Genomic DNA, 16,588 nt, shown 5'->3' with positions numbered 1-16,588 from the left:
CTCCGCCCGGCGGCCCCCGCCCCCCCGCCCGTGCCCCTCTACCCCGGCGCCTCCTCTCCTTCCCCCGCCCCCCCCTCCCCCCCCACTCCGCCCTCGTCCCCGCTTTCCTCAGCCTCAGTCCCTCTCGCCCGGCTCTCGGGAGCGACGGGGGCGCGCACGGCGGCGGCGGCGGCGGCGGCGGGCCGGCGGGGCCGCGCGGCGGGCTCCCGCGCGGGCGAGAGTGTGTCTGGGCCTGGGCGGAGGGATCCCCGGGCTGAGGCGGCGGAGGTGCTGCGGCCCGGGGCCGGGTGGTGAATGGGCTGGTGGTGCTCGCCGCCGCCGCCGCCGCCGCTGCTGCTGAGGAGGAGGAGGAGGAGGATGAAGAGTTGGGCTTGTTTGTCTCCCACAGTTTCTCTCCTGCTGCTCTGATTTCTGCCCTCCCGTTCCGGCCCGGGGCCTGTGTGTGTGTGTGTGTGTCTCTCCTGGACGAGGAGGAGGATCCAGTTCCTCCCCCCCCACCCCCTCCTCCCCACCCCCCCTTGCCTGGGGAAGAGGAGGAAAGAAACAGCCCAGAGAGAGAGGGAGAGAGAGAGAGTGAGTGAGGGAGAGAGGGAGAGAGAGAGGAGGAGGAGGGAGAGGGGAACAACCTACCATCTTAACACACTAATATCTAAAAAGTGCGAGAGGCCCAGAGCAGCAGAGAAGCAGCAGCAGCCGCTCCAGCGCCTTCCCTCCCTCCCCATGAAGAAGAGTTCCCTCCTCCTCCTCCTCCTTGCTTCTCCTGCTCAGAGTTCCTGCCTCCAGCTGCCAGGGGGGACAGCCAGCCAGCAGCAGGAGGGTGCAGTATCCCAGCTTTTCCATTCTCTCTTCTCCTCACTCTCCTCTCTTTTTTTTTTTTTCTGGAGTAGCTCTGTTTCCCCTCCCTCCCCCCTTCCCCCTCTCTCTTCTCTCTTCTCTTTCTCTCTCGCTGTCTTGTCTCTGGTGTTTGTCTCTGGGAGGAACAGGGGGCTGCTTGCTTGGAGTTTGTTGTGGGGTGGGGGGAGGAGGGAGGGGGAGGGGAGGGGTGTGTGGGAGGGAGGAGGGAAACGGGGGGTGTTCGCGCCAGGACCCCTCAGTCAACTTGAGATTTGAGCAATAACTTCCCCTTCGGGGCGCCCCCCTCCCCCTGCGTGCCCTTCCTATTCCACCGCCCCCCCCAACCAAAAAAAAAAAAAAAAAGACAATGGAAAAACCTGGTCTCCCCCTTCCTCCCCTCTGCCCTCCACCCCTCCCCAGGATAAATTGGAAGTAAGTTTATGAGCAGCCTCGGGAGCCTGGGCGCTGAGTGCTGGGCCGGAGCGGGTGACAGAGGCGGCGCGCCGGGGGTGGCGGGGAGGGGGGTGTCACATTGTCCCGGCGGGGGCCGGGGAGTGGGTGGGGGGGCGGCCGGCGGGGGCGGGGGGCGCGGAGCCTCGTCCGCCCCCTTGGGCGCTCTCCCCTCGGCCCGGGGATGGTCGCCGGGGCTCTTTCACTACCCCACCCCCCACCCCTCGGGATGCTGTCGGGGGGAAGTTTTTATTATGGTTATTTATTTAATTTTTTTTTTTGGAAAACCTTCTTGTTTGATGACTGAGGGATCTGGTTTAAAAAAAAAAAAGCTGCGGCTGCTGACGCTGCCGGGCCCGTGTGTGTGTGTGTGTGTGTGTGTACGTGTGTGTGTGTGTGTGTGTGTGTGTGTGTGTGTGTGTGTTGGTGCATTTGTCTTGGGTGGCCGGAGCAGCGTTGGGGAAATTCCGCTTATTCTTCTTCTTCTGCAACTTGTTATTCCGGAGAGTCTGCCTGCACCCCTCACCCCGGGGCCGGCCCTCCCGCACTCGCCCCCGCCGCCCGCGGCCGCGGGGCGCCCCCGGTACCCCGAGCGGGCCGGGGCCGGCAAGAGAGGGGCCGCGGCCGCCCCTCCCCCGCCCGCGCCCCCGCCGGGGGGAGGGGCACGCGGAGTGGGACTCTTTCCGTTTGGTCCAGCCCCGTCGTGCACGCAGTTCCCAACACTTCTCGTCATCCTCTCTTTGGTCTCTTTATTCTGCTGAGCGGTGCTGCTAGGATTTCTTTCTTTTTTTTTTTTTCTCTCCCCTGACCACGTTCGCGATGGTGGGTAGCAGCGAGGTGGTCCTGGCAGGGGAGGGGTCGATGTCGAGATTGGGCACCGGGGGGAAGAATGTCTCTTTTCAACTTTGTCTGTGGCTTGCACCCCCGGAGAAGGCCACACGCCGGTTGTGGGGTGCAGATGTGCCGAGAGTGATTTCTAAGTAGTTGAGTTGTCGAGATGAGGGCACGACTGCTAATGGTAGGCAGGTTTTGTTTTCATTGGTGAATCTGGTGTCATCATATTCCGGTCATATGTTGAAATATTCTTTGTTTAGGTCTTGAAGTAGAGGATCTTACTCCGCACGTCCACATTGTTTTGTTTTTAAATGATGTCTCTGCAAGTATGGCTTTCTAGAATTTAAAATGTGAGTTAAGGTCCGGGCGTGTGCGGGCCTCAGCACTGGCCTTGACAGTGAACTTTGTGGCTCTATTTTGGTTTTCAAAGATTTGCTCCATAGCTGGGGTGCGAGCTGAGCATTTTAGGGTCAGGAATGTAGATGCTTGAGCTGGGGACGTTGGAGAAGGAAGAACATTTGTATATTAATAATTGATAGCAGAATATTAGAATCAGATTAATTGGACTGATGAAAGTTTTTTTTTTTTTTTTTTTTAAAGCAGTTATGCACTCTAGGAAGGAAGCCTTTTCATAGGCACACTTTAAAGGGGTTCTTTAGGGCGCAGAGCTTGAATATCTCCTTTTAGAGAGGGTACTCACCAACATCTGTAGCTTCCTTGAGGGCCTGCTAAAGGGACTGAAACTGGGGCTAAGACATCGAAGTGTACTTTTCAACGTTTATGTTGGGTTTGTTTACATCTGATGTTCACTCACGTTTGGGCAGTAGAAATAAATAGGTCAGCTTTTCTTTTGCTTTCTGAAGACTAGCCCCCTCCCCCAGCCCCCTTTTTTTTTCTAAGTTTCACAATTTACTTGGTTTCACAGCATTGTAGGAAACTGTTACTACATTTTTATTGGAAATACTATTATTCATTTTGATTTTGGTAAGTCCTTTTCTGTTCTTTTTCTCTCTTTATATATGGAATCTATGTTGTGGGCTTAAAACTGGCTTATTAAGGTCCATTTAAAATGTTTAAGAATGCATTTTAAAATCTCAGGACACATCTTTTGATGGCAAAGAGGAAGTTTTTGTTTGCAGTTATGCTCATGTTTATGAAAAAATTCTGTACTTAAAACTTTTGTAGATACAACGTTGCATCCTTAAATGAAGAGTATAGTAATAGTGCAGAAAATTCTTCAAGTTTCTGGCTAACACATTAAAAATATTCCAGGTGCTTTTCTTTATGTCATACTTTTGCTTTTCTTAAGGTAATAGTATTTGCAATATGACTGATGTTGCTTGGATGGTCTTAATAGTCTTTTCGCTTGAATGCTTCAGAAGATTTTTAACATAGTTTTAAGATAATTTTGCAAGCTTTATTTAAGCTTATTGCACTTAGAACTCCCAGGTGAGTCTTTATGGAACTGGAAAAGTAAAAAGCCCCCTGCCTCTGCCAGATTTTGTTTTTAAGAGGTGTAAGTGTTGGGTGGCCCCTATTTCTTTTAGCTTTGAAGGGTCCATCCTTTTTCCCATTCAGTCATCTGGAAGAGCTGCCTCAGAAATACTCTTCTTCTGCTTACATGAAGAACTCTAAATGGTATCCAGCAGGAGGTGCTACAGCAAGATAAAGGAAACCTCTGAATTGTAAGGGTCTTGCTACTTATTACAGCTCTACTTAGCTTCAGCTAAGCAACAGGATTAACATCTTAAAGTTCCAGAAAGATCTTGAGTAAGTCCATTGAAAAATTCCATTCGCTATTAGAAGCTGAAATTTGTGATTGCTTTTTACCTGCTTACAATATTACACAAAGTAGATTGCTTATGGTGGACAGCTTAAGGATGCTGCCCTTAGGTACAGAGTACTGTTAGAAATATTTTGCTTGGAAAATAATTAGTCTCATATTGGAGTTACTCTCATATTGGTGAGTGGAGTGTTGAACACGTTTTTAAAAATTATGTGCTGTGGATGGCTATAAACAAAAGTAGTTAATACGACTTGGGACTTTTGACTTTGAGGTCATCTTTATAATATTGAGTGAGATATAGAGTACTTGAACTATTATTGGAAAGGGAGATATTGTATGGAAAAATTCTTAGACTTTCTGTGTTTTTTTCCTTCCCATCTGTGGACAGTAATCCTAATAGATAAATTCTTAGGCCCTCAACTTTATAAATACATGCAGTTAATGTGTTTGAGTTGGCCTCCAAAGACCGAGATTCTTGAACTAGAAGTAAAGTTCTGTCTGTGGGTATAGGTCATTGCTGATATGGCTGTTAGTAACACAACAATAATTGCATAAAGATGGAAGTATTTTCGTAGCATTTATAGCACATGGTCCTTTGAAACTCTTGTTAGTCTTAGGTGAATTGATTTATCACTGGAAATATTATGGTACTGTGGTGGCTTGTAAAGTTTTATATCAAAGTTTTAAAAACTTAAGAATGTGTAGCAAATTTGATGAACTTGTTTGAATTTTGTTTGTTTTTTGGAAATAATGCTGTACTTTTTTCTCAGTAAGATCAAATGATATAATACATGTGAAAGTTCTTTGTAAATTGTCAGCAGCCATGCAGATGTTAAGTTGTTGAGATAGGTGGCTAATTAATACATGGGCAGAAGCTCCTGGCTTTAAAATATTAACTTTATTCATATGATTTGGGAAACGAGTGCATTAAAAGTGCACCCAGAACACTTTATGAACTTTTTTTTAATACTGCTCTGGTTACCAAAAAGCTCTTTGTTAGAATATTGAAGCTTTGTTTAAAAATGCTGTCTAGGCAGTTTCCCCTAATAAAAAATAAATAATAAATTTTTCCTTTTGTAGACCCTGTGAAATGTGTATCTCCTGTTAAAGTTTTTCTTCATTCTCCATTGATGTGATAGTACTTGATTTTAGTGATTATTTTAAAGTTCCTGTATTTTTCTATAGACTTTTAGTAACACACAGAGTAACAGATGTCATGGTTAATATTTTGATTGTTTTGACTGATCCTGCTAACTTTCTGAAAAATTCTTGCTGACTAAACCATTCAAACTTGTTCAGAGTGAAAAAGACATGTATCTGTATGCGTTAGTATTAGGTACCTGTGTGTATCATTTTTGTTTTTCTAATTGAGAAGGATGCGTGAGGAAATGACTACTCAAATCTAGAGGAGTGCACTGAAATATTTTTGGTGTCAAAATAACTTAGGAGTTTAAAACTCAGAACTTTTGAGTTCTGGCTTTCTTACAGACTCTACTCGTACATTTGGACTGAAATAAAGAAACATATAGATAATGGGGAGTTCCTATTTTGTGAACATATCAAAAGGTATAGTATCCTAAATTTTAGAATTAACTAGTCTTTATGAAATAACCGCAACTAGAAATTAAACATAGAAACTTGCTTCAGTGAAGGGTGAGAAAAACATTTAACTGTGTAGATAAAAATGAAACTTCTCAGGGTAATATAATGTTTTCATTCTAGACAGTGAACACTGAAGTTTCTTTTTTTTTTTTTTTGAGGAAATACTGACATTAAGGTTTTAGTAATGTGTTTTTAAATTTTGGATCCTTAATATTTTATTGCTGAAGTCTTTTGTATTTAATTACTGTTGAAAGGGAGAAAAGGGGTTATAGTTTTAGGTCTCTAACCTTTGACAGAAGTCATTTATATATATATTCAGAGCTGATTTCTTGAAACATGTTTGAATCTTCATATTAATTTGTGCTGGGAAATATTAATGATTTATGTTGACTTCTCAGAACTTTTGTATATGGGCTTTTTTTCGTAGGCCTTAAATATTCTTCAGGAGCATAGCAATGTATTTTGATCACTTTCTAACTTTACCAGGTGTGTATTTTTGCTGTTTTGAGGTGTTTTTTTAAAAAGTAATATGTTAATACTGCATGAAAATTATTGTTTATTTATTTCTTCAGTAGCATATGTTTCCTTCTTTGTATCGTGTGTGTGCATGTGGCCATACTGTTTCGTGGACTTTCATATCATCTTACTTGTGTATTGAATTTTTTGAACAGTTACCTTTGGTGAGAATGTTGAAATAGACCTTTCGTTAGGAATAACTCTTATATTGCTTGTCTATCAATTGAGTCTTAAACTGGGAAGGTGGTGAACTCTTCCCCTTAAGAGATAATCTGTGTTTCAGTCATCCTTTGAGTTTTTCTAAAGCAACTTTCTTACACTAGACACTTGTTAGGCAGTTTGAATGCCCCTCCATTTCTCTCCCTCCAACACACTGCAGACTGCACACCTCTGCCCCCTTTTTAAAGAAAAAATAGTGAGCAGGTCTCAGCTGGAGGAAACTATTCTTTCCTATATTTTGGAATCATCTATGGAAATGTTTTTCTGCTTTTTAAAGTAGACAAAAAAAGTGAACCGATAATTTGGAGATAGGAAAGGGATGGGGCCTAACAGGTTGATGATCTAGGTTATATTTTGACTTTGTTTGTGGGCCTAGGGGAGAAAAATAACTTAAACACAGAAGCCAAAAAGATGGGTTTTGTTTTATTGTTTTGGCTGCATTGAGAATACAAACTGTCAGTACTTGAGGAGAAGGAGCAGCAGAGAGGAATTGATTTTTTTCTGCTGCAGATCCAAGTATTGTTAACCATGTGGATCTCTAAAGCAGCATACTTACAAATCAAACAGTAGTTGATTCTCTGACTCAATTAACAGTCAGAACCCTAGACTGTTTTTTAAAATTTTAAATAAGTACCAAAAACTTCAGAGTAATGACAATAATTTCCTGATCAAAGTGGGTGATAGTAACCATGGCAACTGCTCTCTCTGGCCTTATGGACAGTATGTTGTATTGATGAAGCTTCAGATCCTCTAGTAGCCTGTCACTTTTATGGTGAAATGTAGTAGCATGTGCTGCAGGTGATTTTTAGCTGGATTGTGTTAAATTTGTGTGCCAGCTTATCTTTCCTTGTTAGGAATTTCTTGGACTGTATTCCACAACATGTTTGTGAAGGTGCTGTTGCCTGAAAATAACCCACCACCTGTGTTAGGCCTCCTAATGCAGATTGCACTTAGTTCTTTCTTCTTTAGTCCTCCTCCTTCAGTGCTGCAGAAAATGAGAGTGTGTGTAGAAATTATATACATATATTACAGCTCAAAGTTACCCACTTGGGTTTGGACATGTCGTTGATAGCTTCTAAAAAAAAAAAACAACTTCCGTGTTTCGGGAAAAGTCAGTGGATGAGAGAAATGGATCTGTAATTGGTATTTTCCTAAGTGTTCTTTTCACAAACAGATGTGTATGTGAAATGAAGGGTGAGAAGTGGAGGGGGTAAATAGTAAGGACTCGACAAAAGAGGGACTTAAGTATTGTTGTTGTGTGTGATGGTTTTATGTGTCTCCTATAAGAATGTAGTTCCCAGTGGGCCTAGTGGGCAGTATGAAAGTATGGAAAATGTTTTCTTGTGAGAATTTTCTTCAAGAAAAATTATTTATAAAATGTAGCTTGAAAGACTGTTAAGAGAAAACCTGATAAATTAAAGCTTTTTTGGGGTATAGGGGATAGAAAGCTTTGAAACTGATAAAATTTAAGCAATTGTTTTGCAAGTTGTATCTTTAAATATCATTTTAAATTTGTGTCGCATCTTTTTGCTTTTTACAGATTTCTTTTATACAGTTATTCTGTTTTTCTAACGTGAAAATGTTCATCTAAATGTTAATTGATACTTTTTTTCTGATATAGTAAAGAATCTGTGCTAGGGCAGAGAACAGACAAATTATATGTAGATTTGACTAGGCCCTGGTAATAAGATCTAGTCAGATTGTGCTAGATAGTTCAGAGTTTCTTAAAACTTACTGTGATAGGGTGAAATGGTTTACTTACTACAAATCCCAAGATGCAGTGCAGTTTTTTGCCTAGCTCCAGAATAGAGCATTGCATGCTGGGACCTGTAGTTGATTTTAACAGCACAGGGAACCCTTCCCTCCTGTCTACTCCATTTTATACACAGCTTCCCAAAGCCTCTAAGAACTTTCTGCTAAGTAAAGTTTGATTGCTAATGTCATGATTATTATGCTGCTAGTATTCTAAAGTGAGTCTTCAGAAACACCCTAATGTGATTTTACCTTAGATGCATTAGCTGTTTTTTAAAATCAGTTGCTAAAAGATTTACATGTAGAATAGCGTACATATGTATATATACTGAAAACTTGACTTAGCAGTTGTAACTTTTTTTGTTGTTGGTGATGATACAGATTTCTTTATAATTACAGCATCAATTGATTGCTAGTGTGGGCATTAGAAGACTGTTATTGTAGGGCCTGATATATATGCAGTTCTTTCTTTGAATGGGGACAGCTAAGTTGGATGGAAGGGTTATTTTTGTGCCAGAATTTAAGTAGAATTTTTTACTCTTCTGTAATGATTGTCAACATCTTGAGTCTCAGTATTCTTTAAATGGAAGACAAAGACCTGAAAATAATTGTTATTTTAGTGTAAGTTTAATACTCAAAGCTAAAGGCTGAAAGGTAGAGAAAAACGTAAAGTTATAAAAACAAAGTGTAATTTGTTTATATTTTCATTTGTAAATTTAAAAATTCTGTCCTTTTGAGGGTTCTAATACTTTCTACTTTCTTATCTAGTGTCAGTGTTGTAGGGATTAAATGTTAAAATCTGTGAAAGTGCTTAGCACAGTGCCTGGCACATAATAAAGTCTCAATAAATGTATATGGTTAGTAATAGGTTTAGTAGTAGTGTTTATTGTTATTTTTTAAAATATCATGATTTACATTTTTTCCTCTTTTTACATTATTATTTATTTGATCAGAAACTCAGGATGTTCTAAACAGACCTTGAGATTTTTGGTCTATAGTAATGATGTGGCAGTTCCTTAGAATTTTTTGCCATACATAAAATGTCTTCACACCTCAGTTTCTCCCTAAGTGATATATGCCCCAAATCAGACAACCAGCTGGTAGCAGAGTTTTCACCGGGATTCAGCTTTGCCTATTCAGAACTCTTTGCCACTGTGCCATGGCCTTTGGTTGATTTTAGAAAGTTCAAAAGATAATGAAAATTTCTTTGTTAATGTTTGCACTGTTAGAACATCCAAACTAGTTGATAAATGAAAATAAGGTGCTGTCAAAATTTCCTCGTGTCACAGTGTATGTAACCTTGGAAAAATTCTGTCGTGTTTAGAAGCATGAAACAGTCTGTCACCACAGTTCACAGTGTTACAGGATTGATGTATTGGAGGCCAGTGAGCAGCCCCAAAAAGAAAATGTAGTTTCAGGTCTGTGGGATGGACTTAAAATGTTAGGTTCAAAGAAGTCATAAGTCTTTATGTTATTTTTCTCTTTTAGGACATGAACTTCTTTTCAGCTCTTGAAATTGTTTGAGGATAATTTTTTATCTACATGGCTTTTAGCTTTTTGAAAAGGAAAAGGGACACCTGGGAATATTGGAAAATGTAGGCATAAGGTGTGGTGTATGTGCCTTAGTCTGAGTGTATGTAGAATCAGGGAAGTGTCTTTATTACCTCCTTGACCACTGTCTATTAGAGTTCATCGAATGCTATTGCTGAGGGCTGCTGTGTTTATTTAAGAAAGCTCTGCCTTTAGTAGTAATTATTCAAGTACTTATTTATACAACAACCCATTCCACTGTAATAATACTAATCTTTTTTTTCCTCATAAAGGTGTACTGAAACTGGTTAATATTTGTAGTTTAGACATTAGATAGATTTTTTAGATATGTCATAAATTTATGGAATCTGGTTGGATATGCTTCTACATTATTAATGGTTTTATTCTATATTAACTCATCTTTTTAAGACCTAATATTAAAATGAAATTAATTCAGTGGTTACAGAGATGTTAAATTCTAAGGGCTAAGTGTAAGGGAGAAATTGTCTCTGGTGTTACTTGGCCAGTGCAGGAAGTTTGGATGAATTCTTATCTACATTTTATAGTTACACACTAAAGTTGGAAATAAGGAGAGGATGTAAGAGGAGTGAAACTGGGCAGCCATGTGTAATTATCTATAGAGTCCTCTGACACACCTGAATTATTGAGCACAGTTTTCTATCTTTTTTTAAATTAAGTGTCCCAGACCACTTGTAAATGAAACAGTTGTGATAGTGTCAGAAGACCTGGGTTTAAGACCAGTCCTGTCACTGGCTGTACACTCTTGGGAAATTCATCCTAGCTGAGCTTTAATTTTCCCAGTACTGTAGTAAAATCGGGATAATGGTGAAAGCCTGCTTCACTGTATTCCTAAAAGGATGAAATAATACTCATGAATGTACTTTATAGACTAAAGAAGTACATAAAAATTTGAGTTTTTAATCACTAATAGATGGCTGGATTTTAAGATACTTGTCTGTATTATGTTAACAGTGTTAATATTTATAGAATCTAAATATATGAGCTAGAATCGTAATTGGTGGTATGGATCACCCTCCCCGGCCCCGTGGCCAACAGACAAGTCTTAGCGTGTTTGCAGTGTAGTTCTTGACAGTATGCACCGCTGTGTTTGTGTGTATATATATATAAGATATTGTAAGTATACTGTGTTACGTTATTGAAAAGTTTCAATTATGGCCTTTTATGTTGAAAAATGTTGTGTTAATATTCAAACTTAAACAAATACATATATTTGTTCTTGGAGAAAGGGCATATATATAAGACTTTAAATATTTGGCAAGTGGTGAACAGTTTTTGTATTTTCGGGTTATCTGTTATTATATGTTTAGTGTGTTTATTAGTATGTTTAGTACTAGTCTTTTTACATACAGTATCTCAGTTAATTTTAGTCTTCACAGCAATGTTCAAGGATTTACTGTTGTTAACCTACCCCCATTTTACAGATGAGGAAATGAAGGCTTCCCTGGGATCACATACATAGCCATGATACAATATTAATTCAAGCCCAAGTTTGATTCCAGAGCCCCTCCTTTTAAGTGTCTGTAATGCTGTACTAAGCTCTGTAATTCCTGTAGAAGCTTAGCAAGTGCATTACTAAAGGAGTTTTCAATCTACCAAAATGGCCACAGCTTTGACATATCCTTTTAAGAATGTTTCATCTGATTTTGTTGGGTTAGGTTGAATAGTAAGCAGTGGAATGGAATGGAAATGAAGGCATTTGGGATAGTGTATTTCCTGTCCTAGGTGGCGCAGTGGTAAAGAATCCACCTGCCAATGCAGGAGACATAAAAGATGTGGGTTCGATCCCTGGATCAGGAATATCCCCTGAAATAGGAAATGGCAACACACTCCCATATTCTTGCCTAGAAAATTCTGTGGACAGAAGAGGCTGGTGAGCTACAGTCCATGGTGTTGCAAAGAATCAGACACGACTGAGCACACACTACCCATGTCCTGTCCATCACTGTGTGCCCTTTGCAAAGCACAGTGCTTGCTGTGGAGTAGGCTCTAGTATCTGTTTCTTAAAGGTTGCAATTTGGGCACTGTAGCAGGGTAGGTTATCCATTTTCTTAGTGGGTGCAGATGGTTTACATTAGCTATTTCAATCAGTCCTTAGGTAACTGTCAGTATTTTAGAGGGTAGGATGGTAAGTGTCCTTTCTTTTAATAGTTTGTTTTAATATTTTAAAAACATCAAAAGGCAGAGAACTGGAGTTATAAAAGTAATACTTGCAATACAGATATGTGTAAAGTAGAAAACCAAAGTTAGCCCATTCTCATCTACTTTAAAATTTTCCTGTGTATTTAACTATGTATAATGTTGTTGTTTAGTTGCTAAGTTGTGTCTTACTTTTTTACAACCCCATTGTGGACTGTAGCCTGCCGGGCTCCTCTGTCCATGGGATTTCCCAGGCAAGAATACTGGAGCAGGTTGCCATTTCCTTCTTCAGGGAATCTTCCTGACTCAGGCGGATTCTTTACCACTGAGCCACCAAAGAAGCCCCATGTGTAATGTATATACATTTTAAAAATAAGTAAAATTATACCATCATACTTAAAGTTTATTTTTTTCGGGTGGCTATTTTAAAAAATTTGGCTTGTTTTTGGAAAATAAGGCTCAGGTGGGAAATGGTAGTGAGGTTGGAAGGAGAGAGGTAGGTAAGATTTGTATATTAAGACTGTAAACCTCTAATGCCCTAGACTGAGTATTACCTGTGGGACAGAAAGCATTTACGTTCTTTTTGTTTGAGTTGAGTTGCATGCGTGCTCAGTTGTGTCCGACTCTTTGCGAACCCAAGAACTGGAGCCCGCCAGGCTCCTCTGTCCATGGGATTTCCCAGGCAAGAATATTGGAGTAGGTTTGCATTTCCTACTCCAGGGGATTTTCCTGAACAGAGGGATTGAACCCTTGTCTCTTTGCATCTCCTGCGTTGCCAGGCTGATTCTTGACCACTGTGCCACCATTAGAAATGGTTGTAGTTATTTTTTAAAAATTTAAAATGTCATCTTAAGTAAAATGAAAACATTGTTTTCTGTCCTGCACAAGTAAATTAGGAAATATCACTTAAGAATTAAATTCTGTTAGTTTATTCTGGTAGTTATTTATAAGGAGATCAGTTGTGGTTTCAGATAACTTTTTAAAAAAAATTGTAGTCTCTCTTTCTGATTGTTAGGAGGGGTTCATTCAACATTTATACAGTAGAGTTTTAAAACCAAGAAAATACTTGTGCTGTTTTAATAAATAGAAACGCAAACCAGTACAGATTAATGGGCGTACAGATATCCTGCCTAGGAATTAGTGTTGGTTGACCTCACCTTCATCCCTAACCCTACTTACTCAATCACCTTTGAATGCTATACTGGTAACCCAGCATTTTTTAAAGCAGTAAAAAAAAAAAAAAAAAAAAAGGAAGGTAAATAATTGGAAGTGCCAATAATTTAATGAGTACCAATAATTCATTTTTTCTGGTGTTATTTATATTTTAAAAAGCATTCTAAAGACCTTATAATCTGCAGTAAATATCTTTTGATTCTAGCTTTGAGAGTTTTGACTTGTTGATAAGGTTATATTAATAATTCACCTTTGTAATTTTTAAGTTGAAAATTTTTATGGATAATAAGTTTTTCATTATAAAAGTTTAAAACGTGTCTTTCTAATTCTAGAATGTGCTCTTATCTAAAGTGCTTTGTAGGTCTTTAGATCCCTGTTTAGTGAAGTGCTAGAGCATGGCCTTAAAATTCTAAGAATTGGGTCTGATAGGGTGTAGCAGTTAACTAGTTTTAACAAGCCAAGTTAAGGTTATCTCTCATTGGTAGCTTCTTAGGTGCTTTTCATTTTGTGTGGCTTAGACTATGCTCTGGAGAGTATTTTATTATTTCTCATAATAATTTGATAAATGCACAAAGGACTCAGTATATGCCATGGATGGTAAAACTGAGGCAGAGACAAGAATTTGAGTAAGTTGATATTAATAGCAGAGCCTAATTTTCCTGCCTTTCTTATTCTAGTTTTGGTCTTCTTAACCTGTATACCCAAACTTAAATATTATGGCCCCCATAAATGTGTATTTATATATAATTTCCTGAACCTAGTATTTTATGCATGTTATAAAACATACAGGAAATTAGAAATTTTAAAAAGGATGAGATTTAAAAACATAAGTTGTAATTTCTTCCCATGGCCCTCTTCTTTCCCCAGGGTGGGTGCACCCACTTGGAGACTAGCGGCCTAGATAGGCCATTCTTCTGCAGAAGAGGTAGCCATGGGGACACCTGGAGGACCATTGGTACAAAGTGTGGGGCTCTTAAGTTGGAGTGATCTTTTACAGCTTTTTAATTTTAAAGCAACAGCCTTTCTTTCTGTGAAGGCTGAATGATCGAGAGTAAAGGCCTTGAGAGAGGTTAGCTTAAAAGACAGAAATATAGGCCTTATTTGTTTTCTTCAGAGTTGACCAAAGGGAGAAGGCTGGCCTACCCTGACAGCTCCTACTCCCACTATGGAGATGGCAGTGCCTTTTCCTGTTGTTGTTAGGCAGTTTATAGAACGCAGGATAGCTTGGTAAGCGTCTTCTCTGTGCCTGATATGACGTAACATTGTGGAGTATGCAGCATGCATGTTAAGTACAAGTGGTTGTATTTGGCTTGTTGCTGCAGCAGTTTTGAGGCTGTCTTAAAAAGCAATTATCACTCGATAGGGTTGGATATGTGCAAATTATTGAAATCATCATTTCACGAAGACCAAACTTTGTAACTTGAATTATTCTATTTAGTATTTGTTTTCTACTCCCCCCTCCTCCCCCCACATAACTCAGAGCAGAATTCTTTTTCTGAAAGGAACAGATGCCGTTAGCTTATCAGGACCTGATACCAAAAAGCCCACAAAAATCTTTCTGCTGCTTATTCTCTTTATTTAATGTATATGCAAAGCATATTGTAATTATTGCTGTTAGAGGGTTTTAAGCTGATGGTTCCTCCCCACCCTTTTTGTCCTCAAGGGAGATAGATCAGGAATGCCAAATTGACAACTTGGTATAAGGAAATAATGACCACTGAAATAAAACAGGAGTTCAAATAAAAGCAAACCAGATACAAATGTAGAATGAAAATATCTTTTAGTAAAATGTTAGCATGCTGTACTTGGAACAGATGCCACATTAATTCAAAAGAGAGCCCAGAAAATGTGGCAACTTTACGATGTCAATGGAGGGAGCTGCAATAGTTCCTGTTCTTATTGTGTCAAGTTCTCAGTACCTCCAGGTCCAGTCCTGTTTTTCTATTTATTTTCTGTGTATATTCCATGTTAATATTGCAAATATTAAATCCATGCTTAATATTTTTGTTTATATTGTTAACTACATTGTCATATTAATAGATATTAGGGTAAAAGCCCAGTAACTTGTAATCCAACAGTAATGATCTTGTTTTAAATATGCATATCAAGATTTGTAGAATCTGAGGCAGAAATGGACTTTTCTAGACACCCTTCAGGGCACGTGTATGCTAACAACGTAGTCTAAGAATTGAGGCTTTCAAAGAGGCCTACTGCCTTTTGAATGTAGAATTTGGACAAGTTACAAAACTGAGAATTTTGCATTTTTTTCTCATTTAAATCTGTAGTTATCATTGGACATTTGCTATGATTTTTAAGTAGCTTAGATTCATTCATTCCTTTTGCTGTGTTTTTTATGGTGTTTGGAAAGAAGAAGATGGGGTGATGGAAGGGTACTGTGTGCACTTGTGTACTTGCAGAGCGACATTCATTTTATAGAAGATCTCACTGGGACGTGTCTGAATTGCCTGTATCTTGCAGTGCGTGGTTAGCGTGGGTCTGAGTGTGCAGGGAGATGGGCTGGGGGCTTTTAACCTGATTTACAGTGTGCTACTTCCTGAGCACTGCAGTGATCTAGTCACCAGGGGCATATCTCCTGTGCCTGTAAAGTCTGGTGAGCATGCTTAGAAAAGCACTACTAGTTTTCTCTGATTAGTTGAAGCATGAAGCCTTACAATTTACTAGTTTTGTGAAAAGGTTAAAAGTTTTGTTTTCGGGCAGTTCAAATGAAGGGAGGTTTTTAGCATGGCAGTAGAGCACAGTGGTTAAGAGTATGGGCGCTGGAGCCAGTCTGCATAGGCTCAGATCCTGGCTGTGCTCTGCGCAGTCTGGATTTGTATTAGCTCTGTGACAGATCCCTTCATCTGCTGTGCCCCTGCCTCAGTTTCTTCATCTGTAAAGTTTGAATAAATAAGAGTACTCTTTTTCTGAGGTGGTTAGAAGGAATAAATAAGTGCCTGACATGTAGTAAGCACTAAATAAATGGTAGCTGTTTTCAGGTATTATTAACCTTAATTCTAGACTTATTCTCTTCTCAGGGTTTGAGACAAATGTTGCATAATTGGTGAAGAGCCTAAGCTTGCAAGTCTGACCTGTGGGTTGGAATCTCAGTGTGTGTGTGTTAGTTGCTCAGTTATAGCTGACTCTGTGTGACCCCATGGACTTGTAGCCCACCAGGCTCCTCTCCCACCAGGAATTCCTGTCCATGGAATTCTGCAGGCGAGAATACTGGAGTGGGTAGCCGCCATTCCCTCAGGGGATCTTCCCAACCTAGGATCAAACCCAGGTTTCCTGTATTGTAGGTGGATTCTTACTATCTGAACCACCAGAGAAGCCCCTGGACTCTCAGTACAACCACTTCATGTTGAGTGTGTGACCTTGGATTGATTATTTAAGCTCTTTTTAACAAATATGTCTCCTGTACATTCATTCATTCCTTTTGCTGTGTTTTTTATGGTGTTTAGGAAGAAGAAGAAAGGGTGATGGAAGGGTACTATACACACTTGGGTACCAGTGCTGTATACCAAGCATTCTGGTGTTCACTTGGACTTTTCACTTTCTTTACTGATGACATAGGGACAATAATATTGACCTCTTTGGATTGACATGAAGATAACATGGGGATGTCTTAAGATACTTTATGAGCTTGATTATCGTTGTTACGGTTATTGTTGTTTAGTTGCTAAGTCATGTCCGACTCTTTGTGACCCAGTGGAT

General features: G+C 39.9%; 1 protein-coding gene across 35 annotated transcripts in view; it reads left to right on the top strand.

Moving 5' to 3' along the window:
• The first annotated feature begins 250 nt into the window (after positions 1-250).
• Positions 251-16,588, top strand: part of PHF21A (PHD finger protein 21A) — a 192,180-nt gene continuing 175,842 nt past the window's right edge. For 9 of the 35 annotated variants that reach the window (XM_024975150.2, XM_024975168.2, XM_024975154.2 and 6 more), the window contains exon 1: positions 767-817. The gene's annotated coding sequence lies outside the window, so the exon portion shown is untranslated. The other 26 variants (XM_024975158.2, XM_024975169.2, XM_024975166.2 and 23 more) reach the window with 15 other exon arrangements.

The sequence above is a fragment of the Bos taurus genome, chromosome 15, assembly GCF_002263795.3.
Source record: "Bos taurus isolate L1 Dominette 01449 registration number 42190680 breed Hereford chromosome 15, ARS-UCD2.0, whole genome shotgun sequence".
NCBI classification, from domain to species: Eukaryota; Metazoa; Chordata; class Mammalia; order Artiodactyla; family Bovidae; genus Bos; species Bos taurus.
This window is presented reverse-complemented; position numbering and strand designations above follow the sequence as displayed.